At 33.9% G+C, this 27,953-nt stretch overlaps 1 pseudogene; it reads left to right on the top strand.

The window, feature by feature from the left end:
- Nucleotides 1-925: 925 nt before the first annotated feature.
- Nucleotides 926-27,953, top strand: part of LOC100688359 — a 39,337-nt pseudogene continuing 12,309 nt past the window's right edge.

Below are 27,953 nucleotides of genomic sequence, written 5' to 3' on the forward strand. Positions count from 1 at the left end.
GGCTTGGCTGGGATTGATCCAGGAGGGCTCCTGGAGAGAAGGCAGACAAACAACCCAGGGACATACAATATGGAGACAGTGATCTGAAAAACACCTGGGGCACACAGTGGAGAGATTATTCCCTATTCTAGGAGAACTTTCTTAAGAGGCAGCATTCAGGGAAACACCTCTCTGTGAATAAAGAAGCTGGTTGGTGCCATTTCCCTTGTCTGCACCTCCACATAAACAGAATCACCTGAGGGGAGCAGCTCAGCCCTGATACTGGCTGCCTAACCCATTTATTCTAAGCCCCATCCCCATGGTCTGAATGGACTTCCATTCTCTGTCAAGTTTGTTTTAGCTCTAGTAGGGCAAGCCCCTTCCCCCAGAAGACTGGCTGGCACAAACCCCTGCCCACGCCATGTCTCCTAACCCAGAGTTCTGCAGGGCCTCAGTTCTGGTGGAATTGGTGCTAGAGCATATCTAGTTAAAACTCATCACATTCAGGCCAGGGACCAAACACGGACCACAGCATGCAGGGAGAGCCTCTGTAAACAATTGGCCTGAAGGAAGAACACCCAAAACACAACAGCAGAGTGCTTGCAGCACACACTGGAGACACCCCTAAAACACCAGACCCTGTGTACTACATGAACTCTTCTTCATAAGGCCTTTACTTTCAGAAGAGGAAGACATAAATGGCTTTTCTAACACAAAGAAGAAGGCAGAGACTCAGACAAAATGCCAAGATGGTAGAAATTATCTCAAATGAAAGAATAAGGGAAGGCCATGGCCGGAGATCTAAGTGAAACATATGTAAGTAACATGCCTGATGGAGAATTTAAAGTAGAAATCATAAGGATACTCACTGAGCTTGAGAAAAGAATAGAAGACATCAGAGACCTTTACCACAGGGATAAAAGAGTTTAAAAAGAATCAATCAGAGATGAAGAATGCAATAAAGGAGATTGGAAACAGACTTGATGCAATGAAGAGAGGACTGGAAGAAGCAGAAGTAAGAATTAGTGACATAGAAGACCAAATAACAATAAATAAATAAATAAATAAACTGAACAAAAAAAGAGAAAGAATTATAGAACGTGAGAATTGATTTAAGGAACTCAATGACTTCATCATATGTAATAACATTTTTATTATAGGAGTGCCAGAGGAAGAAGAGAGAGAAAGGGGAGTAGAAAATTTATATCAAGAAATAATAACAGAAAGCTTCCCTAATCTGAAGAAGGAAATAGACATCCAGATCAAGAAGACATAGAGAACTCACATCAAAATCAACAAAAGCATGGCAACACCAACACATATTGTAATTAAATTTGCAAAGTATAGTGATAAAGGAAAAACTTAAAAGCAGCAAGACAAAAGAACTCTTTAACTTAAAAGAGAAAATCTATAATGTTAGTTGGAGATTCCTCAACAGAAATTTGGGAAGCCAGAAGGGAGTAGCATGATATATTCAAAGTGCTGAAGGGAAAAAAAATATGCAGCCAAGTATATTCTATCTAGAAAAGAACAGAAGGAGAGGTAAAGAGTTTCCCAGAACCAAAAGCTAAAGGAGTTCATGACCACTAAATCAGCCCTGCAAGAATATATATACATCATATATAAATATGTACATAAATATATATATTTAAAGATTTTACTTATTTATTCATCAGACACACACACACACACACACACAGAGGCAGAGACACAGGCAGAGGAAGAAACAGTCTCCTCACAGGGAGCCTGATGTGGGACTCGATCCCAGGACTCCAGGATCATGCCCTGGGCCAAAGGCAGAGGCTCAACCACTGAGCCACCCAGGCGTCCCCCCTGCAAGACATTAAAGGGGCCTCTTTGAATGCAAAAGAGATAAAGACAAGAAAGGATCAGAGAATACCTCCAGAAACAATGACAAAACAAGTAATAAAATGACAATAAATACATACCTCTCAATAATTACTTTGAATATAAGTGGAATAAATGCTCTAATCAAAAGATACAGGATATCAGAATAAACACACAACCAAAAAAACAATGGAAGACCTGTCTGTATGCTGCCTACAAGAGAGACATTTTAGACCTAAAGACACATGTGGATTGAAAGGGGTAGAGAAACTTTTATCACACAAATGTTTGTCAAAAGAAAGTTGCAATACATATATCATAAAAACTAGACATTATTATTTTCTTTTTGTTCTTGTTTTTATCCTGCTTTGGTATCAGGTTAGTACTGGCCTTTTGGAATGATTTTAAATTTATTTTTTATCCATTATTTGTAAGACTTTGATTAAGATTGTCATTTATTTATTTATTTATTTATATTTATTTATTTATTTATTTATTTATTTATTTATTTATTTATTTTAAGTTTGTTAGAATTCCCCAATGAAACCATGTGCTCTTGGGCTTTTCTGTGTTGGGAGATTTTTGATTCCTAATTCAAATTTCTTTTTTTCTTTTTTTTACATTTTTTAAATTTAAAATAAATTTGTCAACATATAGTATCACCCAGTGTTCATCCCACCAGGTGCCCTCCTCACTGCCCATCACCCAGTTACCCCAACCTCCACCCACCTCCCCTTCAACAACCCTTTGTTTGTTTCCCAGAGTTAGGAGTCTCTCATGGTTTGTCCCCCTGTCTAATTTTTCCCACTCATTTTCCCTCCTTTCCCCTATAAACCCATTTACTATTTCTTATATTCCCCGTATGAGTGAGACCATCTGATGATTGTCCTTCTGATTGGCTTACTTCACTCAGCATAATCCTTCCAATACCATCCACCTCAAAGCAAATGTTTGCTATCCATTCTTTCTGATAGCTGAGTAATATTCCTTTGTATATATAGACCACATCATCTTTATCCATTCATCTGTCAATGGAAACCGAGGCTCCTCCCACAGTTTGGCTATTGTGGACATTGCTGCTGTGAACATTGAGGGGCAAGTGTCCCGGCGTTTCACTCCATCTGTATCTTTGGGGTAAGTACCAAATAGTGCAATTGCTGGGTCCTAGCGTAGCTCTATTTTTAACTTTTTGAGGAGCCTCCACGCAGTTTTCCAGAGTGGCTGCACCAGTTCATATTCCCACCAACAGTGCAAGAGGGTTCCCCTTTTTCCACATCCTCTCCCACATTTGTTGTTTCCTGCCTTGTTAATTTCCCCCATTCTCACTGGTGTGAGGTGGGATCTCATTGTGGTTTTGACTTGAATTTCCCTGATGGCAAGTGATGCCGAGCATTTTCTCATGTGCTTGTTGGCCAGGTGTATGTCTTCTTTGGAGAAATTTTTGTTCATGTCACCTGCCCATTTCATGATTGGATTGTTTGTTTCTTGGGTGTTGAGTTTGATAAGTTCTTACAGATCTCGGATACTAGCCCTTTATATGATATGTCATTTGCAAATATCTTCTCCCATTCTGTAGGTTGTCTTTCAGTTTTGTTGCCTGCTTCCTGTGCTGCGCAGAAGCTTTTTATCCTGATTAAGCCCAATAGTTCATTTTTGCTTTTGTTTCCCTTGCCTTCATAGATGTATCTTGCAAGAAGTTATTATGGCCAAGCTCAAAAATGGTGTTGCCTGTGTTCTCCTCTAGGATTTTGATGGATTCTTGTCTCACATTTAGATCTTTCATCCATTTTGAGTTTGTCTTGGTGTATGGTGTAAAAGAATGGTCTAGTTTCATTCTTCTGCATGTGACTGTCCAATTTTCCCAGCACCATTTCCTGAAGAGACTGTCCTTTTTCAGTGGATAGTCCTTCCTGCTTTGTCAAATATTAGTTGACCATAGAGTTGAGGACCCATTTCTGGGTTCTTTATTTTGTTCCGTTGATCTATGTGTCTGTTTTTGTGCAGGTATCACACTGTCTTGATGATCACAGCTTTGTAGTACAACTTGAAATCTGGCATTGTGATGCCCCCCAAATTGATTTTCTTTTTCAATATTCCCATGGCTATTAGAGTTATTTTCTGATTCCATATGAATCTTAAGATATTTGTTCCAACTCTGTGAAGAAAATCCATGGTATGTTGATAAGGATTGCAGTAAATGTGTACAATGCCCAGGGTAGCATAGACTTTTTCACAATAATTATTCTTCCAATCCATGAGCATGGAATATTTTTCCATCAGTTTGTGTCTTCTTCAATTTCTTTCAGTAGTGTTCTGTAGCTTTTAGGGTATAGATCCTCTACATCTTTGGTTAGGTTTATTCTTAAGTATCTTATGTTTTGGGTCCAATTGTAAATGGGATTGGCTCCTTAATTTCTCTTTCTTCAGTCTCACTGTTAGTGTATAGAAATGCCACTGATTTCTGGAAGTTGATTTTGTATCCTGCCACATGGCTGAATTGCTGTATGAGTTCTAGCAATCTTGGGGTGGAGTCTTTTCGGTTTCTATGTACAGTATTATGTCATCTGTAAAGAGGGAGAGTTTGACTTCTTCTTTGCCAATTTGAATGCCTCTTATTTCTTTTTGTTGTCTGATTGCTGAGGCTAGGACTTCCAGTACTATGTTGAATAGCAGTGGTGAGAGTGGACATCCCTGTCTTGTTCCTGATCTTAGGGGAAAGGCTCCCAGTGTTTTCCCATTGAGAATGATATTTGCTGTGGGCTTTTCATAGATGGCTTTTAAGATGTCGAGGAATGTTGCCTCTATCCCTACACTCTGAAGAGTTTAAATCAGGAATGGTTACTGTATTTTGTCAAATGCTTTCTCTGCATCTATTGAGAGGATCCTATGGTTCTTGTTTTTTTCTTTTGTTGATGTGATGAATCACACTGATTGTTTTCTGAGTCTTGAACCAACCTTGTATCCCGGGGATAAATCCCACTTGGTCATGGTGAATAATCCTCTTAATGTATTGTTGGATCCTATTGCCTAGTATCTTGGTGAGAATTTTTGCATCCGTGTTCATGAAGGATATTGGTCTATAATTCTTTTTCTTTTGAGACATATCTTGGTCTGCTGTTTGATTTCTTATTTAGCTCATTTCTTGTGAGGTAGTGTTTTGTTTAATATTTATGTATTAGATTTCCCTGCTATGTTTCATTGTCATTCTTTAGTTTTGTACCATTGTGTTTGGAAAATATACTTATCATAATTTCAGTCTTCTTACATTTGTAATATTTGTTATGCTTCATTATGTGATTTAACCAGGGAATTCTGTATGTACTTAAAGAAAATGTGTATTCTGTTTTTCTTAATGTTTTATTTATATCTTTTAGAACCATATATTCTGAAGCATGCTTCAAATAAAACATGTTCTTTTTTAAAAAAAATATTTTATTTATTTATTCATGAGAGACAGAAAGAGAGAGATGCAGAGATACAGGCAGAGGGAGAAGCAGGCTCCATGCTGGGAGCCGGATGTGGAACTTGATCTCAGAAATCTAGGATCACACCCTAAGCCAAAGGAAGATGCTCAACCGCTGAGCCTCCCAGGCTTCCCTAAAGCATGTTCTTGTTGAAAATAATAATAATAATGTTAAATGAGGGTACTTGTTTTAAACAAAGCATAAATGAAGTTATTGGTGGAGGGTGGGTGAAATAGGTGAGCGGGATTAAGAGCATGCTTATCATGATGAACACTAAAAATGGATTATAGAACTGTTAAATCACTATATTGTACACCTGAAACTAGTATAACACTTTATGTTAACTATACTGGAATTAAAATTAAAAACAGTAAAAATAAACATAAATAAAAACAAAATACCTTTACCTATATTTAGGGTTAAAAATAAACTGTCTTTAGTATATTTTACCATACACACATATTATGGTTACTATCTATTAGTAGCAAATTGCATCAATTATATCTGTTTTTATAACTGATAACATGTGTGTTGAGTATGTAGAGATATGGTAAAATATATGCTGACTTGTATTTTTGTGTCCAAAGCAGTTTTTTCTAAGTTATTGATGTTCTGAGAGCCTCAATAAAGATTAAAACAAAATAAAACAATATGAATAAATGGTCTCTTGTATTCTCAGAATATGTAGAAACAAAATAGTTATTACTTTCATGTTTTCATTTAATGTTATACAATACTGCCATTGTTTAAATCAACATAGCAAATGGATATTCTGGATGTCTATTGCTGCCAAGTCTTCTCATGTTGAAATTTTTATATGCATTAATTGGATTCCTCATTCAACTCAGAAATTATATGTAAATTCAGAAAATGTTTGTTACCAATAAGCACAATAGGTTATTAAATTGATTATTTTGAATGGCCAATAGTCTTAATTAAAGCCGATTGCTCATTTTCACCCAAATGGTTATGTTTTGTTGTTATACATGAAGAGATTTTTGTATAGGTTTTTATTTATTTTATGAAGCTTGGCAAACAAAATAACTCTGTTTTTGGAAATTAATATTCAACATATAACATGTTCAATATACTTAATAAATAATATCACAAAATATGCCTGGATTTATTTGAAATATCTATTTATGTGAGGATAAATAAGTTTTATAATCCTACAGAATCTTAAAAAGAGTAAATACAAAGTAACATTATTTCCTAATGTAGAAACAATCATGGAATAAAATATAACATTATGTTCTATATTGTAAAATTTTCTTTAAAACTCTATTCACTTAATAGCATACTCAATTTTATGATAATGTTTGTGTCTTATGGATAAAATTAATCTGCATGGCTGCTTAGTTTTATTCAAAATAATAACAACAACTCAAATCCAGTATATTTGATTAGCACTGCATTCGATTAAATGAGTTTGAATTTAAAATTAATGTTCTCAAGATTTCATTGGCTAATATTTACTACAATATGGTTCTGATATTTATAGCTATCTTAATAAATTGTGTAAGTAAGTATATATTTGTATTTGTCCAACATTTAAATTGTCTAATACTGTAAGGATCCAGGAGAAGTTATATAACTTGCTCAGCTTATAAAGTTGGTTATTATCTGAAATGTGATAAGAATCCAAGATCTTTGGAAGCCTTGGTGGCTCAGCAGTTTAGCATCTGCCTTTGGCTCAGGTCATGATCCCAGGGTTCTGGGATCAAGTCCCACATTAGGCTTCCCGCAGAAAGCCTCCTTCTCCCTCTGCCTATGTCTCTGCCTCTCTTTCTGTGTCTCTCATAAATAAATAAAAATAAAATCTTAAAAAAAAGAATCCAAGATCTTTGCCATCTTTTAAGTTATCCTTCAGTTATGCTATCTTTCTATGTGTTTGTTTTGCAATTAATGTTAGATTGAAAGTGTTCTCCAAAAAAGTCTGCATATTGCACTCCAACAAAAGTATTATTTAATTACTTTACTAGTCTTACCATGGTGCATCTTTTGGCTTTATGGATAATCAAATCAAGTCTGAGAAGGTCTGTAGTACAGATAGAAAATTTATTCATTCATGAAGTACACGTAGCATTTAACTATGTTAGATGTATTTTATCAAATATAAGGTAGTGCATTTTGAGTAATATACATTCATTATGCCATTTAATCCATTGTAAATATTATAATCCATTTCATGTGTAGCTCTCTCCCATGACATTACCACTAGAGTATTACCAGTTTAGAAAAAAAAAAAAATCCTTCTGCCACCAGAGTTTTGATTTCTAATTTGAAGTTTGTCTTAGGAAGTCTCCTTAAACAATCTCTTCTTAAACATTTTATCTATCTATCATCTATCTATCTATCATCTATCTATCTATCTATCTATCTATCTATCTATCTATCTATCATCATATATCTATTATCTATCTATCTATCTATCATCTATCTATCATCTATCTATCATCTATTTATTTATTTATTTATAAGATTGTTTTTATTTATTCATGAGTTTTATTCACAACTAGAAGCAAGCTCCTTGCAGGGATCCTGATGCTGGACTGGATCCCAGGACCCTGGGACCATGGCCTGAGCCAAAGACAGACACTCAAACCACCAAGCCCCCTTTCTTAAACATTTTAAACAATTTTAATACTGTAACAAATAGCACATCTATTATTCTATAAATTAACTACTTAAAAGTTCAAAGATTTTAATACAAAACTAAGGTAAGTGGTCTCAAGCTGGATTTGTTTAACAAATGAAGAAGTTGAAAAACAGAACTGATTAATCTTGAAGACAATGGGAAACTCCCATAGAGACCAAACTCCACACTCTCACCATAGTGACCTACAAGGCCTCTCTGAGAGGTTGCTGCTCCTTTTTCCATCCTCACTTTGTACTACATTTCAAAATGCTTTTTCCTTCAGCTTCAGCCACAAAGTCCAATTTTAGCTCCTGAGAAGTGTTAAATTTTTCCTGTAGTAGAAAATTTCATTTTCTTTTATCTTTTCCTTTCCTTTCTGCTTATCTTTGAGTGTGAGCTTAAATGTCACTTCCACTGAAAGTCTCTAATCTAAATGAATCCTTCTTGTTATATTTCATGTCACCACACACATCTCTTTTATTAGAGAAATCTGTGTGCATATATAATTTATTTATTCATATAATTGCTTTTTAATGTTTGTTTAACCCATAGATTACAAGTACTGTGATGGCAGGAAATTTACCACTCATGAAGCTTTTACATGTGGTAGCATGTATCTACTTTTTAGTATTCTAGGACATAACTATGGCTACAACGAATAGTGGAATCCACTGCTTAATTCTGTTATTTCTCTTGCTAACATTTAAAATTTTTTCAGTGCTTAGATTTCAGTTCACCTGTTTAGTAAAACTATGTTATATCTTATCTCTGAACATATGCCACAAATCATATCAAATTGTGTACTCTGAAATAACACATTTCACACAGTTTAACTACTTAATAACTAGGTAATTCTCATTTGTATCTCATGTCCTATACTTAAAGTAATTATATGTTGTATTTCTAGTGGAAAGTAATGTTTGAATACTTGATGTATAGACACTTCATATTATAGTAACATACCTCCTTTTGTTTTCTACATTTGTCATGAAAAGTTTCAGTTTATTTCACTGATCCTTTTGTATCTATATGCAGTTGAGGAGGTAATAAATCCAGGTATGACAGATGCCCAGAAATAAGTTAACATGAAATAATCAACTGGAAATTTTAAGTTCACATTATCTTTTAAAAAATTGAATATTTGGTACTATATGAAAATGTTAGAAATAACAAGCACAATTTTTCACTTTTATTTAATCTAAGTTCATTATTAAAAATAGCTAATTGGAGGGATGCCTGGGTGACTCAGTGGTGGAGCATCTGCCTTTGGCTTTGGTTGTGATCCTGGGGTCCTGGATCGAGTCCTGCATCAGGATCCCCACAAGGAGCCTGCTTATTTCCCCTGCCCATATCTCTACCTCTCTCTTTATGTATCTCATGAATAAATAAATAAATAAAATATTTTTAAAAATAAAAATAGCTAATTGTATTGCATGACAATGAGAAAAAAGTGAATTGTTTAGAGACTAAAATATTCTCAAAATGTAATTTTTATATCTTTTTATTAAATGAGATGAAACTTCCAGATTTCACTCCTTTAATGTATGTTATTCAGAAAATTAGAACAGCCCTTTAACTTGGTCTTTCATTCTCCAGCTCCTGTTCCTATATATAACTTTAATTAGTTAAACTGTATTTAACTTTACTAGTTTTTAAAAGCATAAAAAAGGGCATATGCCTTCATCAGAAAGCAGTCTCTATTGAAGATGAGGGAATGTAATTAGTAATCAGAATTTACTACTTCTTAAAAAAAAAGGCTGCTTTTAGTTTCATAAAGTTTGTAAAGTGTTTAGTAAAGACATTGTCAATCATGTATAGATGCTCCTTTAAAAAATATATTTAAAAAAAAAATAAAAAATATATTTTAGCATTCCCAAAGTGTATATTATGGTGCACAACATGAAGAAAAGGATTCAATGTCAATGTTACAATCCACTAAAAACTATGGAGTACTTTTTGAACTTATGTGAGAGATTTGTCAAGAAATATCTGTCCAGAGGAAAAGAATAGGGGCAAGAGACCAGGAGAAAACTATCAAAAGAAAAATGTTTATCAGTTTAAAAGAGAAAAGAAGAAGTTATAATAAAAAAAGAGATGAAATCCTCTTTTTGCCATGGTAGCCTCTTTCATTTCAATAATTTCTTTCTTCCCAGGTATTTTTATTTGATTATAAAAGCCGTGGTGTTAGACCTTTTCTTTCTCATGAGACATGGAGTAATAATATAGGTCTTGTTGGTTTAAGACTGTCACAATATATCCCCCTTGGGAGAAGATACTATTTTCAACTCATAAAGCTAGCAGAATGTGAAATCACTTCTGATTACTGTTCTATTTCATCCTAGTTCAATTAGTATAGAATATTGTATTTGTGAATTGCCTGTCATCCAAGCCTTCCCCTAGTGCTTATAATGGCAAATGAACTGTATGCTAAGCATTTTCTATAATGTACATATAAAACTATTATGTGATGTGCAACAACTATGTTGGTGTATTAAGAAGAAATAAGTGATCTGTATTCATTAATTTTACAATCACAGTTTCATTTTTGTTGTGCTGTCAGTTCATCCCCTGCAAATAAAATTTAAGTAAGAACACAGGTAATTTTCATTGGCAATTCAGGTGGGATTCTCAACATTAGATAAAATCATTAGGCTTAAAGTACAGAATGAGATTTAAACTATCCATTTTTAGATTAGTTTTGCTGTACAGAGAATTGATTAATGAAAGAAAGGAAAATAATTAGAGAATCTGTTCTTGCAACTAATTTTTGAATGGGCTTTAAAATTTCTAATAATTTCTATTTTGGTGATTGCTGACAGAAAGTCAAGTTATACTAATTTCTTATTTCTACTAGCAGCATGGCATGTGAAGCATCAGGATTATCTTTATTAAAAATAATCATTTTGTTCTCCAGAGATTACAATGTTGAAAATTCATGGTTGATTAGTACTGAAATTAGTACTTGAAATTTATGGTTCATGGTTAATTAGTACTGGAAACTAACACCGATATTGTGTTAGTTAGTTCATGGTTAATTAATACTGGAGAGTGACACAGGATTACTGCACTGTAGCAATTAAAATATCCCATGTATTCTTTTCTGTCATAAACAACATGTGTCATTTTAATGTATGCATTTAGCAATGCACAATAGAAACATACTATTGGGATGAAGACAAAAATTATTTGAATGTCTCCAATATTTTACTAGTTATACTATATTTGGCCTAAAGAGAAAATAATTTATATAGATTCTCCAGACTTTGTAGATACTTGTTGAATTATTTTCACATTTTGAATAAATGCAATTGCATATGGTTTTTTTTTTCCTTTTTTCCTTCCTCTCTTCCTCCTTTCCTTCTATAGCCAGGCAAGAGATTAAAAAAGAGATAGGTAACAACTAGGTGTAAAAATATATGTGTGATTAATACTGAAGAAATATTTTGCACTATACATAATCAAAATATATCTAGCTGAACTACTGAAGTTAAAGAAGACTTAATGCTAAGCTAGAAAATAAATTGTATCCTGGAAAGAAAGGAAACTTCTTTCATTCACAGCATAGATCACTGTCAGTATGCTAAAAAAAGTTATTTTTACTGTATCATTTCATGAAGTAAATCTAATTGCAAGGAATGAATAAACCCTCGTCTCCTTAAAGTTTTGTTTTTATTTCTTTGACTTCAAATTTATCTTCTCTCCTGGAGGGTTTTGAAAATAAGTATCCTCCCCCTTTTTTTAATCCTTAGACAAATTTCTCTCAGTTTTCAGGAAAACAGAGATTGAAATGTGAGCTTAGCTTTGTTGTTCTGCTGTTCTGATCCAACAACATCTCAGGATCTTAGGTTGTAAGATTGTAATATTGGAATATATCACCTTTTTTCAAATGCAGGATAAGAGTCAATTATCAATAAGAAAAGATGTAAACTAAAGAGAATCTTTCATTTTTATTTCAAACTTTTAGTTTATTAATATTCCATATTTATTTTCTTTACCTATCAAATGGAGATAATAGTATCTAGTCCTGTCTTCTTCTTTTAGGTTTCAGGAAATTGCTTAGTGGCTAATGGGGAATGTAATTAGAATTTATAAGTAGTTGATTAATTAATGACCTTAGCTTTATTTTGTTTGTTTGTTTGGGGGAGGTGGTGCATATCATAAGCTAACTGTAATATTCAACAATATTAGAAGTTGAAGATAAACTTGTAGAATAAAACAAGAATCTAAGATAATACATTTTCCAACATGACAGCAATTCTTGTTTTGCTCATAACATTTACAGAGTTTTTTCATATTTATCAACTAAACATGCATTCTATACTCATTCAGGACTACCCAATTATGTGACAAGCAAAGTGCTAAATAAAGAAAAATATTACTTGTTATCAGCCCCAGAAACATAGGAGAGAGAGACAGAAATACAAATCAATGACTATGAACAGTATGATAATTGCTTGATAGAAATCTTTGAAGAATGCTAAGAAAAACATTAAGAAAGAGAAATGAAACTGCACTGATCTCCTAAGTTTACAAGAAATGGTTAAACTTGGCCTGAGTTATAGACCAAAGAGAATGATGAGGTAAATCCACAATGCTCACACCTCCAGAATTCACAGGTATTGTGTTGAGTCCAGGAGACCAAAGTGACACTGGAGAAAGATTTAACTAGAAGCAGGAACAGGAGCTGGAGAATGAAAGACCAAGTGTGCTTCCTGGTCAGGAGGCGACTATTACAGTGTAATTTAATACGTTTTTTATGGATGCGGTTATGGGAGCAGAAGGCAAATAAATCATCAATGCTCCTCACAAGGAGAAGAAATAAACAAATTGTGAAGCATCCATACAAAAGCCATTACTTAAAAATCCATAAAAATAAATTCCTTAAATAATTTGGCTTTTACTTTAAAAATTTTGGCTTTTGTTATACATGGAAAAAAATCACATCTTTTTAGCAGTGTTGCACAAGTTCTCTGCTCCATATTTACTGTCTTTCCTAAGCATACTTGTTATTTTATGCTCCACTTTTTTCCTCATTATTCTTATGGTTACTGTAATTTAAAATTGGCGCTACATCTCTTATCTACTATTTCTATGGAAATACATTGAATCATAAATCCCAATGATTAGTATTTTATCCCAAAAATGTTACTCATTAGTAGTTTAAAGTGAGGGAATTAAATTATTAAATTTAACATAAATGTTCAAGACTTGTGGTATTGGGTATATTGTTTACAAAATAAGGTGTATAAAGGCTTGCTGTAAACTTGGTACAAGTACGGCCTTTCATGCTATCTAATGAAATATCTTCTGTTTCCATATTTAGCCTATGACAAAACTCTGCTTTCATTATGGAATGGAGAATCTGGAAACAAAATAGATTCATGAGAATTTCGTTTAAGACTTTTAACTGGAACCTCTTTATGAGTGGCTCAAGGAAGACTTTTGTTTTTGATAAGATCAAGAAGCAGAGATGGCTGCAAAACATATGAGGTATTTAAAGCTAAAATGAAGTGAATAACTGAACATTAGCTACTGAGATTAACATGGATTCTTCTTTAGGCTGTTAGACAAAAAGATAATTTCCATTCAGAAACCATTTAGGTGGATCAGGCCCAAAATGGGTTTTGAACCATAAATAATTCAAATTGATTTAACTGCACAGAGAAATAATCAACTGTTTACTTTGACTTTATTTTTACATGGCTTTATAATACCTTTCATTTCTTTCATACTGAAGCGGTAACAGTGGTGACCATATGTCTAAGACAATTTATTCTAAAATCAACATGAGACAGATGAGGTTTTCATCTTCAACATAGACACACTGAGGTGAAGCAAGGGGAAATTTTAATCAGAATTTACTGTTCTGATTATCTGAGATTAGGATGCATCAGTGATGGAAGCTTTGTAATTAAGTTGCTGCTTTTTCTTCAACTGACTCTGATTTTCAAGTCAACTAATATACATGTCAATGACATTAAACAGAGAACCTAGGTTCAAATAATTTTCAGTAAATGGGAATTGTTCTTACCATAATCATAATTAGTGTCTTGGGCCCTAAAACAACAAATTATTTCTTCATTGATTTTGGCTTCTCTAACCTCTCATTGATTCTTACCATTATTTTCATTTTTCTAGGATACAGAATCAGTCGTTTAAGGAAACTATATAGTTTAGGAAGGTTTTATTGTGGTTGTTGTTTTACCTATTTTTGTTGTTGATATTTTTAATAGTGACATGATCTAATATACCCATCCAGTAACCTAATATTACTTTTTTATCATTTTTATTATTTATCTGCCTATGCTACTAGAAAATGTTCAAATAATATAATTTTCATAAAACAATTATAGAACATTAGACAAAAACTCTGCAAAGTTGCATATTAACATATTTGTCTATTTTTTCACTAATTTGTTTCAGTAACTACTTTTCAATAGTAAGAGAATATTTTTCTTAAAGATTTTATTTACTTGACAACTAGGCTGAGTGGCAGGCAGAGGGAGAGTGAGAACCAGGCTCCCCCCTGAGCATGGAGCCCAACCAATGGCAGGAAGGGCAATAGTAAAAGAATATTAAATAATATCACTAGTAGACATTTGCTTCTATAATAATTCTTGAACATTACTCCAATGTTCTTGTTCTCCTTTGTATGACTGACACAAAATGAATCTGTTTTTTCCTGAAGTTTAAAGTCTTGCTAATCTACTTTTTCTGTGACATTCCAATAGCACACGGCCTGTTTATTAAAGGAGTAAAATAGTTGATAATAGAAATAGAAATCATTTTACTTCCATGAATCTATGCAGATAGGAATGAAATGGAATGAAGAATAATTATTCTTATAATTTGTTAAATATAAAATAATGGTATAATTTATTTAGGCCTTATATATCTGTCCATTCATTGTACACATAGCTATGAGTCTAAGTTCAACTTTCAACTCCTCCAAGTTATAAAAAATAATAAAACAGTGGAAAATACAAGGGTAAGTAAAGACCTTCAAAGTCTCAGATATTTGAGGATGAGGGAGATGTGAACATTATTTCCTTGGTGTTCCTTAACAATTTTGATACAGATGTTTATAGTTAAAAGCTGAGAAATAGGTTAAGCTTCATATTAAAAAAAAATTGAGTACTGGCATCTTGTTGAATTCACCAAAAATATAACTCATCATTAGAATGTGGGACTTGTTAAAAATGTAAGTGCTAGGAATCTAGCAGCAAATTCAGGTTCATTACCTATCTCACATAGCTGAGGAATTTGTATTTGATCTGGTACCACACTTGATTTTGAGGTACATGTTAGAAAAACACTAGCCTAGGGATTTTTTTGAATTTATCACATTCAGTAATTGAACTTTTACACTGCCCAAAGAAAAAAGAGGAGACTTACTCTTATGAAACAGATTTACAACAGACAAGCTGATAAAATATGACTGTGACTTAATAACAATAAACAACTTCTAAACAGCCTAGATAGAGTGTGCTGTCTTTATGGGATCTTGTGTGTGTGTGTGCCACTGTCCTTTTGAAAATATTTTTTGTGATAGGTTAACTAATGATATTTAATTATTGAATTTTATTCTTTACATATATCTGATATTTAAAGTTTCTTAACTTGATTCTTTTCTTCCTCATCAACCTCTGGAGGAACTTATTCACTGCCTATATTTTTACTAAACTCTATGTATTCTTTTACTTATGTACCCATTCATTCATTCAACAAAAGCAAACTATCATTTATGTGTAATACACTGCCATTTGCTATGAAACTACAATGATTATTAAATTTACAGTACTTTTGAGCATTTAACATTTAATCTAGGAAAAACTCAAATAACATAATAGACAAGGATTCAGTGTAATAATTCAAATATGGATCAAGTGCAAAGTAGGTTAATTTAGACCCATTTGCTAGAGATTTTGAAAGTCAGAGAGATCTAGCTACTGTTTATGTTCATGTAAATGGCAGAGCATAGAATCTAACCCACAACTATCTCAATATTGATTCTGCCATCATGTCACCATAAACGAGATTGCAGGACAAAGTATTCAAGGAAAAGAATGAGCAGCAGCATCATTATTTTATGTTTCGTATATTAAACTGTGTTTATTATTACTAGACCTTTACTATATGGCAGATTACATATATGTATGTGTATATGCATATGTGTCTCTGTGTGTATAGGTAAGCAATAAAGCAAAATCACACACACACACACACACACACACACACACACACACACAAAACAACAACACAAATACCCAATGAATTAAACTGGAAATTTAGAATGTGGAAAAATTATAGCCCTAAAATTTCTCATTTGCCCTGACTTAGTCTCATACCTCTGACTCCTATCGTTGAAGTGACAACCTTATGAAATGTTATTTTATAGTTTTCTTGTTTTTATTATCAATTTTACCATATATGCATGTATCCATTTATCCCTTTTATGTTTCTGATATTCATTTTTTATTAAGCATTATCTTTGCCAGACATAGCTAGGTTGATGCACATAGCTATAATTCAGATTGTAGCATAATATCCATTGTATGAATGTACTATATTTTACATATCCAGTATATTGAGATGATCACTTTTGTTACATTGGGATTTTTTTCTATTACCTAAATCCCTCTATTAACATCCTATCTCATGTACACATGCACTAAACTTTCTTTTCTAGAAAGTTTCTCTCTTAAATTCAGTTGCCAAGTATTAATATTTTCAACTTAACCAGATAAAATTAGCTATTTAAAGTTGTAGCAACATACTTTCTTATAAGTAAATTACATATGTTCAATTATGTTTTATTGTAATTTCTCCTTAGCATCTCCATTTTATTCTAGCAAGGCTGAGGTTTTCTCATACATTTGCTGGCATTTTCTATTTTTATTCTGTTATGCCATGAAATATTTTATCCATTTTACTATTGAGTTGCTATTTTCTTATTAATTGTAATGTTTTAAAATATATTTTGGGTATTAATAGCTTGTCACTTATATTAGTGTCAAGCTTCCAGTTTGTGCTTTCTACTCTTCCTTTCTTTATGGTAGCCTCTGAGGAACAATCACTATACATTTTGATGTTGTTAATCTCCATGTAATTATTTATTTCTTTTTAATATTTTCCACTCTTTAGAGTTTAAGAACTACTTTACACAAAGTTAATAAAGATATTTTCCTATACTATAATTTAAAAACTTTTAGTTATTTGTCTTTCACATGTAAATCCTTATTCATCCTGTAATCAATCTTTTGTGTTAAGCAAGGGTGGATGGATGGATGGATGGATTGATTGATTGAAAGGATTTCATTCTTATTCTTTCATTTGTTGAAAAGTCCATCATCTCCCCACTAGTCTCCAGAACCAACTCTGATGTGGCTCAAGTTTTCATGTATGAGTGGGTTTATCAGCTCTGTCCTTATAAGTTTCATTGGATGATTTATAGATTCCACAGTGTTTCTTTTGATGTAATTGATACGTTAGGATAATTTTTCACACACATTCTATTTCTCCAAGGATCTCTCAGATATTCTTTACTCTTGGATGCATTTCACATTACTATTCAAAATACACACAAGACCCAAGTGAGAAGTTTTAGTGAATTGGGAAAGACTGACATCTTCATAGTCTTGAATGTTCATAAAACAGTATTTTTCACCAATTTTAAGAATTTTATTGTAGTCTTGTAGCAAATAGGAAACAATAGATTTGATTGTGTCTGATTTCCAAGCCTGGGTTATAAAAGGCATTGCATACTCTGCCTTGGTTTCTGAATTCCTTACTGTTGGAGTAGCCAGCTGCCATCTATGTGCTATCAAGCAGCACAGTGGAGGGGCCCACTGGATAGGAACAAATATGCCAACAATCTGAATAAAACATCTTGGAAACAAATCCTTCCTAAGATATAGCCCCCCAAGCATCGAACTGCAACCTCATGAGAGAACTTGAGTTAGAGATGCCCAAATGAACCACCCTAAAATTCCTGACACAGAACATTATAAAAAACAACAAATCTTTACTGTACTTTAGCTTGCTAAAGTTTGCAATGATGAGTTAGGTAACAACAAATAAGTAATAGTAATAATATAAAATAATATAGTATTATAATTGATACAGTTATAATTATTATGTTATATGGTCAGTTACTCTTGAGGATTAATCCACGTGTTTACCATTCCATGCAACTCTTTGTCTTACTTCTCAAAATTTCCTTTTGATAAAGATTTTTTTACTTTTCTGCTTATTGAAGTATATGCTTCAGAAGTGACATAAATGAATTTCTGCATTTTAAGTTTGTTCTGCTCTAGGGTGTCTAAAATAGTATTATTTCCCCTTATATTTGAAAGTAAGTTTATGGGATTACCATTTTAATTTACCAGTGAATTTCTACCTACATTTTGGAGGCACTATCAATATGTCTAATTTACATTGTTATAGATATTTGTTTTGTTTTCTTTTCTCAGAACCTGGAAAAAGAATGAATTCCAGCTTCCAACTAATGTGCAATTCAACATCTTTAAAATAAACATTTATAATTTTTCACCTAACCATTCAGAGTCACATTTGACACACCATATGTTTTTTTTTTTACTTTCTGCTAGCTTGTGATTTATTATTATTTATTATTTATTATTTTTATGAATTTGGTTGTTTGCTTGTTTGTTTCTTTCTTGTGTGAGTGAGTATATCTGATCTTCAAACACCTCCTTAGTCTAAGGTCAGATATTTTGCCTTATGCAGACTCAAGCTTTACTTAGTAAGCCTTACGTTCCAGAGATCATTAAAACAAGCATTAGGCTCTTGGTCAAGTATGAATAACTCTGCTGCCTGCTGACTTCTTAGTCTTAGGCTCCTATAAATCTTCTGGCTTTAGAAGAGATATGTTCTTGTCAGCTCACCCATTTATTTATTTATTTATTTATTTATTTATTTATTTAGGAGTTTAATTTGCCAACATATAGCATAACACCCAGTGCTCATCCCATCAAGTACCCCCCTCAGTGCCTGTCACCCAGTCACCACCACCACACGCCCACCTCCCTTTCTACCATCCCTTGTTCGTTTCCCAGGGTTAGGAGTCTCTCATGTTCTGTCTCCCTTTATGATATTTCCCACACATTTTTTCTCCTTTCCCCTTTATTCCCTTTCACTATTTTTTATATTCCCCAAATGAATGAGACCCTAGAATGTACGTCTCCGATTGACTTATTTCACTCAGCATAATACCCGCCAGTTCCATCCACGTAGATGCAAATGGTACATCGCTTCTAATGGCTGAGTAATATTCCATTGTATACATAAATCACATCTTCTTTATCCATTCATCTTTCGATGGACACCGAGGCTCTTTCCACAGTTTGGCCATGGTGGACATTGCTGCTAGAAACACTGGGATGCAGGTGTCCTGGGGTTTCACTGCATCTGTATCTTTGGGGTAAATCCCCAGCAGTACAATTGCTGGGTCATAGGGCAGGTCTAGTTTTAACTCTTTGAGGAACCTCCACACAGTTTTCCAGAGAGGCTGTACCAGTTCACATTCCCACCAACAGTGTAGGAGGGTTCCCCTTTTCCACATCCTCTCCAACATTTGTGTTTTCCTGCCTTGTTAATTTTCCCCATTCTCACTGATGTGAGGTGGTATCTCATTGTGGTTTTGATTTGTATTTCCCTGATGGCCAGTGATGCGGAGCATTTTCTCATGTGCATGTTGGCCATGTCTATGTCTTCCTCTGTGAGATTTCTCTTCATTTCTTTTGCCCATTTCAGGACTGGATTGTTTGTTTCTTTGCTGTTGAGTTCAATAAGTTCTTTGTAGATCTTGGATACTAGCCCTTTATCTGATATGTCATTTGCAAATATCTTCTCCCATTCTGTAGGTTGTCTTTGAGTTTTGTTGACTGTATCCTTTGCTGTGCAAAAGCTTATTATCTTGATGAGGTCCCAATAGTTCATTTTTGCTTTTGTTTCTCTTGCCTTCATGGATGGATCTTGCAAGAAGTTACTGTGGCCGAGTTCAAAAAGGTGTTGCCTGTGTTCTCCTCTAGAATTTTGATGGACTCTTGTCTCACATTTAGATCTTTCATCCATTTTGAGTTTATATTTGTGTCTGGTGCAAGAGAGTGGTCTAGTTTCATTCTTCTGCATGTGGATGTCCAATTTTCCCAGCACCATTTATTGAAGAGACTGTCTTTCTTCCAGTGGATAGTCTTTCCTGCGTTGTCGAATATTAGTTGACCATAAAGTTGAGGGTCCACTTCTGGATTCTCTATTCTGTTCCATTGATCTATGTGTCTGTTTTTGTGCCAGTACCACACTGTCTTGATGACCACAGCTTTGTAGTACGACCTGAAATCTGGCATTGTGATGCCCCCAGCTGTGGTTTTCTTTTTTAATATTCCCTTGGCTATTCGGGATCCTTTCTTAAGATAATTTGTTCCAACTTTCTGAAGAAAGTCCATCGTATTTTGATAGGGATTGCATTAAATGTGTAAATTCCCCTATGTAGCATTGGCATTTTCACAGTATTAATTCTTCCAATCCGTGAGCATGGAATATTTTTCCATGTGTCTTCCTCAATTTCTTTCAGAAGTGTTCTATAGTTTTTAGGGTACAGATCCTTTACCTCTTTGGTTAGGTTTATTCCTAGGGATCTTATGCTTTTGAGTGCAATTGTAGGTGGGATTGACTCCTTAATTTCTCTTTCTTCAGTGTCATTGTTAGTGTCTAGAAATGCCACTGGTTTCTGGGCATTGATTGTTTATCCTGCCAGGCTACCAAATTGCTGTATGAGTTCTAGCAATCTTTCACCCACACATTTAAAGGAATTGTTACATTATGTGTTCTGACATTTTTATGTATTTTGTACAGGTACATTTTAGGATATCTGATTTGCAATATTGTCATAAAAGAGGCTCTTGGCATTGAAAATGTTAAGCTGATGTTTTCTAAAACTCCCTTTTGTAACTTTGTAGGAAATGATGTGGAAAACAAACAACCAACAAAAATTAATTCAGAGATTTTAAAAGGAAAAAAAATCTAAAGATAATGAAAGCAAAGATTTAGATATGATACATAATGGCACAGATGAATGTCCAATAGGAATAGAGTGAATCCAGAATAGTTTTTAAAGAGTTTACAATGAAGATCAGAAAGGAGAAAAAGAAGAGAGCATGAATAAAATAATAGGAATAAGTTTGAAGTTGTAAAAGTTTGTGTTAGATGTCTTCTATCTTCTCCATAAATTTTGTGAGGAGGGAATCTGTGGAGATTTTAAGTAGTGGAGCTGAGGGACTCCTGGGTGGCTCAGCGGTTGAGCACCTGTCTTTTACCCAGGGCGTGATCCTGGAAAACCCGGGATCGAGTCCCACATCAGGCTCCCTGCATGGAGCCTGCTTCTCCCTCTGACTATGTCTTTGCCTCTCTCTCTGTGTCTCACAGAATAAATAAATAAAGTCTTTAAAAAAAAGTAGTGGAGTTGAGGATATATGAATGCTTTGTCTCAGTTTTCTAATGACTCTTTTAGGGAACTAAAGACTCATTTAAAAGCCAAGGTGCTTCCTTCCCAAGGCCTACTCAAAGTTGCGTAAAATTAATTTGAGGTTGATCCTTTTAGGTCATTTTTGCATTTTTTTCTTCCTATGTATAATTCAGTAGCCATTGTGAAAGTGTAAAAACCAGGGAATCATGATAACAAGTAAGGTGTTATTTTTATATCTAGTAATTGTCAAGGTAAGTGTATCAAAGATAAAAGTAAAAGAAAAAAAAATCATATATTGAATGAACTATACAAGCTAAATTTAAGAACCATTTATGCATGATTGAAGAGTCTTGTGCCCAACTGCATAGCTAGTATAAGTGAACAATATAAAGGTCAAAATAACAAGTTTGAGGAATATAGTTTTTAACATAGTTTATTATAGTATATTAATATCTTATCATGTTACTTTTAAAATTAAAGGTATTGGGCACCTGGGTGGCTCAGACAGTTAGTTAAGCATCTGCCTTGTGCTCAGGTCATGATCCCACGGTCTGGATTGGAGCCCCATGTTGGGAGACTTGACAGGAAGACTGCTTCTCCCCCTCCCTCTGCCTGCCACTTCTGTTTGTGCTCTCTCTCTAATAAATAAATAAATAAAATCTTAAAAAATAAAAATAAATAATGGTATTGAAAACTCTTGTAAAAAATGTAAATTGATTTGTGTACTAAAATAAGATAAAGCTTTAAGAGTCTTTATTTTTCAGGTTAGTTATCATAATTTAAAGTAAAAAAAAGTGACAAACAATCCAGAGAAAGAGAAGTCCTTAATATGGCAGAAGTTCCCTTTTCTCCTGTTACTGGTATGGTAATACTAGATAGAAAACAATGTTTTCCAATAAGCAGAATTACCTGAAGACATATTTTTCATTATAATTATGGATGGCCTGGTCACAAGAAGCTTAGAGCCATATTCATACAAAAAAGTAGTAAACATTTCTTCATGCTGTCCAATGTTGAATCTAATTTATTTATGAGTTGTGGGAAATATTTATTTTTTCATATTGTATTTTACATTATTTCCAATTCATCTTTGAAATTTTAGGAATAATAAAAAAAAATAAAATAACATCAAATTCTTCTCCCCACACCGAATGGGAGTTTCTGGTGGAACTAAAAATTTTTTTGATAAAGCAGAAGCATTAGGATTCTGTCAGGATAAGGTTTCAATATGACCTCAAGTGAAGAGTTCTTGCCTAAGGAAACTGAAGATAAAGTGATCAAGGTGTTGACTAAATGAAAAGCTGTGCAGAAATTTGATGACTAAATGTCAAGTAATTAGGTATATAAAAAAACTCCTGAAATACCAGAGTTACGAGTTTAGATAAGTATGTGGAGACAGGACGCCTGGGCACCTCATGGGTTGAGTGTCTGCCTTCAGCTCAGGTCATGATCCCGGGGTCCTGGGATCGAGTCCCACATCGGGCTCCCTGCAGGGAACCTGCTTCTCCCTCTGCTTGTGTCTCTGCCTCTCTCTCTGTGACACTCATGAATAATAAATAAAATCTTAAAACTTAAAAAAAATTGTGGAGCCAAGGCCCAAAAATTTGCAAAAATAAGTAGATATTAAAAGCAAGTGAAGAAATAGGTTGAATCTTTGGTGAGATTAGCTTGAATCTATGACTTCATTTTGTCATCTCAGAAGGCCATATTATAAGGGAGTTGATATTCAAATAATCTGATCCAAGGTTAGACAGAGTAACATTGAGTGTAGCTTTGCTCAAGGGTTTGGTAGACCCCCAGTTCTTTTTATTTTCATTTTATTTTTTAAATGCTTTGCCAGTGATAAATCCCTGATTCAATAGAATTTCTTTTCTTCCTTGAAATTATGTTCAAGCAAGGAGTTGAACCCCAGCCTAAATATTTTGATCAGCAAATGAATAATAGAAACTACTGCAAGAGGAGAACAATCACTAAATAAATTCTTCTACTGTAGTCCAGGTCTTATTTTGGTTTTCATTATTTCTTTTTCTCTGTCAGAATGTCCTAAAAATCTTCCTATGGCTGCAGGTGCTGATTCATCTAAGGTAATGCAAAGAATATGAAGCATAGATTGTAAAACTTACTAGCATTTTCTCATTAAAGCTTTTGAAATTAATGGCAAAGCCTTGATTTGGAATCTGTGTTTGATCAAGAAATGTAAAGATGAAGGTAATTAGACTCACAAATCTTTCTCTTACCTATTGGCAAAAAAAGGGGTTTTTCAACTAGACTAGACCTTTCTGTGATCTTCTGGATGAATACCAGGAATACTTACTCATGCAGTTGCAGAGTTTAAATCAGTCATGCAACGTTGATTGGAAATGCAAAAATTCATTACTATTTATTGTTACTGTTGGCATAAGTGGTGGTGCCTTATTGCAAAATATTTGAAAAAGAAGATAGGATTTGGTTCTGTTGGTATTAATTTTCTAAAGATTTAAATATTATTGTGACTGTTATTTCTTTATTTCTTTATAAGAAGAAAATAAAGATAGGTAAAAAATTATAGTATACTTCCAAGAAAACTCCCAGTATATTTTTACCACATTTAGTTAACCTCAAGGAGCACCAGGTGTTACGTATGTATATACTTACATACACTCTATGTAAATCGTAATGATCCCTGACAATTAAATTGAACATGGCCTAAAGGGCTTTAATAAGTAGCTTCCCTCTTTCATACCCTTCCATACAAGTATAAGGTACAGACAGATGTCATAGGATTAAGTACAAAATTATCCATATGGTTAACATAATTTTTATAACCCACAATTTTCAATTTATATAAACAGAATAACATTAAGCTCAAATTAAAGCAGCAAACAATTTAATTGACTGATGGGCCCATACAACATATGTTCCACTTTTTACCCTATTTTTTAAAAGACATCTGAAGAACCAGAAATGCTAAACAAAACATCAATATCCTTAATGCTCTCATGTTTCAGATCTTAAATGTTCTTATTTTCTTCAAATATGTTTTGCTATGGAAAGATGTCATGCATATCCTTTAGTGGAACCACTCATGCTGCAACATAGGTCCCTTAAAAATAGTTGCCACCAATCTGGTTCACTGGAACTCAGGAGTAATTCCACAATGTTACACAATTTAAGTTAGAGAAAATATTCATGTGGAAAAGATAGTACTACAATTAATAGATCAACAAGATAAGAGACTCAATAAGATATGAAGAGATATAAATAAGTCCCTCATTTTCATGTTATTCTATGGGCATATCAGGGCCTGGGGTATTTGCTGGATAAATTGAGTTGAGTGGATTTGTGTTCAAGTGGAAGACTCTTTTCTCATTCTCCCAACTGATCTTCTGTGTTATAAGGTAAGCATATAACCAAAGTGTCCGTAGGAGCAAATTCATACTCTGGTACGAAGAACTCTGAATATAGACGGCAGCTACTGACAGGAGTTATCTCAAAATGTCAACTTCAAATACTTAGATACGTTGATACCAAGGGTGAGATTTATTCTCCTCTACTAGCATGATGGAAGCCATAACTTCACTGCAAATTTGAACTTTTTACAATCCCTTTGAGCAGAGGATATCTAAGGTTTCTTTTCAAACAATTTTACTCATAATTTTATAATGATTTTCATAGGAGACATTTTCCCCTTTTCCCTTTATAAAGAGTTCTAACCAAAGACAAAGAAATTGGTTCACTTAAAGATAAGTGGAAAATTTTACTAATCACATTTTATATAAGATAGAGAAAATGTACTGGAATACAAATCCTAAAATATGTATGAAAATGACCATGCATTTCAATAATTTGTTGTTGACCTTTAAGTGTATATGCTACATGGATTTGGCTGAATCACCAGCAAAAAAATAAAAGCCTCAAGTGTCAAGGAAGAGTCCTAATGTAAGGCAGAAAAAAATTGTTTGAAAACTTATTGCTCTGTTTGAACTAAAAGAACCAAGAAAAATATTTTAACATCTTCCTACCTCTCTTTATCCCTTATAGTAATTACGGCAACAAACTCAACAGCTCAAATCTCCATGCTCATTCCAGTCTGCTCTGTTGAAAGTTTCCAGTATATATCAACTTTTAAACATATGAATCTCAGTTGGAGAATAAACTCTCAATCTGATTAAAGCGTGCTCACAGCTCTTGTTTGGCTAGAATTCTATTTACCTCTGGCTGATATCACATCCTGTCATTCCAGGAGCTCCCATTAATACTGAATTAAAGCATTTACTTGTAATTTTGTGTGAGGTCCTTCTATGAATGCAGTTGTGTTTCACGCAGTTAACTTACCAATTGCTTTAATGGGTTAATAAAAGATCCTTATAGTGAAAAGTACAGTTAACAGTACTTTTAGGTTGGAAAAATAAGACCCAGGAGATAAAGACGACTGGTGATAATGTGGTGATTAAGAAGAGACAGTTATATTACCATTATCTCTTTTGAGCAAACTGGCATTTCCTCAAATTTTATCCTCCTGTTTAGCCTATATCAAAAATAAAATAAAATAAAATAATTATATATATTTTTTTCTTTCTCTCTCTTTCTCTTACCCATGCATGTGTGAATGCACACATGTGCCACACACATTTATGCATGTGAGAATACTACATATGCATACATTTCACATATTGAGAGAAAAGAAAGACAAGACATTAAAATCCAATCTCTGTCTTCCATTTCTTTGGGAATTAACTACAGTATCTTATAAATTTAAGCAGCAGAATTGTTTACATATTAAATCTCTGAGTAAAGGACATCTGAAAATAGCTGTTATCTTGATGGCTGTTGTATAATAATTTTATATCTCATGGCATGCCCAGGCAATTGCATTCCTCAAGGATTCAGTCACTGAAGCATTTAAGAACAATTTATTTTAAAGATATTATTTATTTATTGAGAGACACAGAAAGAGAGAGAGAGAGGCAGAGACACAGGCTGAGGGAGAAGCAGGCTCCATGCAGGGAGCCGGACGTGGGACTCGATCCTGGGTCCCCAGGATCACACCTTGGTGGCGGGGGGGGGGGGGGGGGGGGGGGGGGGGCGCGGCACGGTGAAGGCGGCACTAAACCGCTTTAGGGCCGACGGCGGCACTAAACCATTGAGCAACTCGGGCTGCCTAAAGAACATTTTTAGCAATAAACAGAAGTTCCTGCTTGTTTCTGAAAAAAACAAAATGAACAAACAAACAAAAAACAACAACAAAAATCTCCACTGGATACTTTGGGGGAAGATAAACCCCTTAAAATTTGCAGAATTTGAATGAGAGACTTGAAGGAATGTCCTTTAGACTTATGTGGTAGGAGAGTGTAACCATCATCAGCATGTGGATAATGAACATTTTAAATGAAATGCAGTTGGTATAAATGATGATATGATGTAAGTGTAAAATATTCACCAAATTTCAAAAATGTGTCTGTAAAAATATAAAATGTAGCATTAATAATGTCTACATTTATTACATAATGGAGTGAAAAATTTATATACACTGAATTAAAATATGATACCATTAAATTAATCTGTTTTACATTTCAAAATTACATAAATGGTTCATACTATATTCTTATTGCACAGTGTTGCTTGAAAACATATAAGACATTTTTTGAAACAATGCTATTTCTAAAGCATTTTAATGTACTGAAAGATGATATTGTATAGAAAACATAAGTATTGATGACCCTGAGTCAAAAATAATTGTGAAGATTTGGAATCTGATTGCAAAATGTTTTTGGAATTATGCTTACCTAAGGAGTTGGGTGAATATAGTCCATAATTCACTTCAAGTTGCCACTTGTTTTTGAAAATAAAATTTTAGTAGAATGCAGTATGTCTATTGGTTTGCGTTATGTCCCTGATTGTCTTTTGCTATAATGGCAGCTTTGAGCAGTTGTACCCAAAGCCAATGGCAAAGTCTAAAGTGTTTGTTATCTGTCTCCTTACAGAAAATGTTGCTGGCCCCTCCTTTAAACAATTTATTTTGTTTATATTTTCTTTTTGTTATGTTTGCACAGAAATGATAAAATCCCTGTATAAAAATGTAAATACAGGGATCCCTGGGTGGCGCAGCGGTTTGGCGCCTGCCTTTGGCCCAGGGCGCGATCCTATGACCCGGGATCGAGTCCCACGTCGGGCTCCCGGTGCATGGAGCCTGCTTCTCCCTCTGCCTGTGTCTCTGCCTCTCTCCCTCTCTCTCTCACTGTGTGCCTATCATGAATAAATTAAAAAAAATGTAAATACATAATGAAGTTCAAGTAGTAAACTCTCATTGGATATTTATTAACTAACATTTTCTTTTCTGAGAGTTTATAATTTTTATTTTATTTTATTTATTTATTCAGAGAGACACACGGAGAGAGGGGTAGAGACACAGGCCAAGGGAGAAGCAGACTCCATGCAGGGAGCCTGATGTGGGACTGGATCCTGGAACTCTGGGGTCACTCCTGAGCCAAAGGCAGACGCTCAACCACCGAGCCCCCCGGGCATCCTGAGAGTTTATAATTCTATGTTACTGTCATGT

This window comes from Canis lupus, chromosome 21, assembly GCF_011100685.1.
Source record: "Canis lupus familiaris isolate Mischka breed German Shepherd chromosome 21, alternate assembly UU_Cfam_GSD_1.0, whole genome shotgun sequence".
In the NCBI taxonomy this organism is placed as follows: Eukaryota; Metazoa; Chordata; class Mammalia; order Carnivora; family Canidae; genus Canis; species Canis lupus.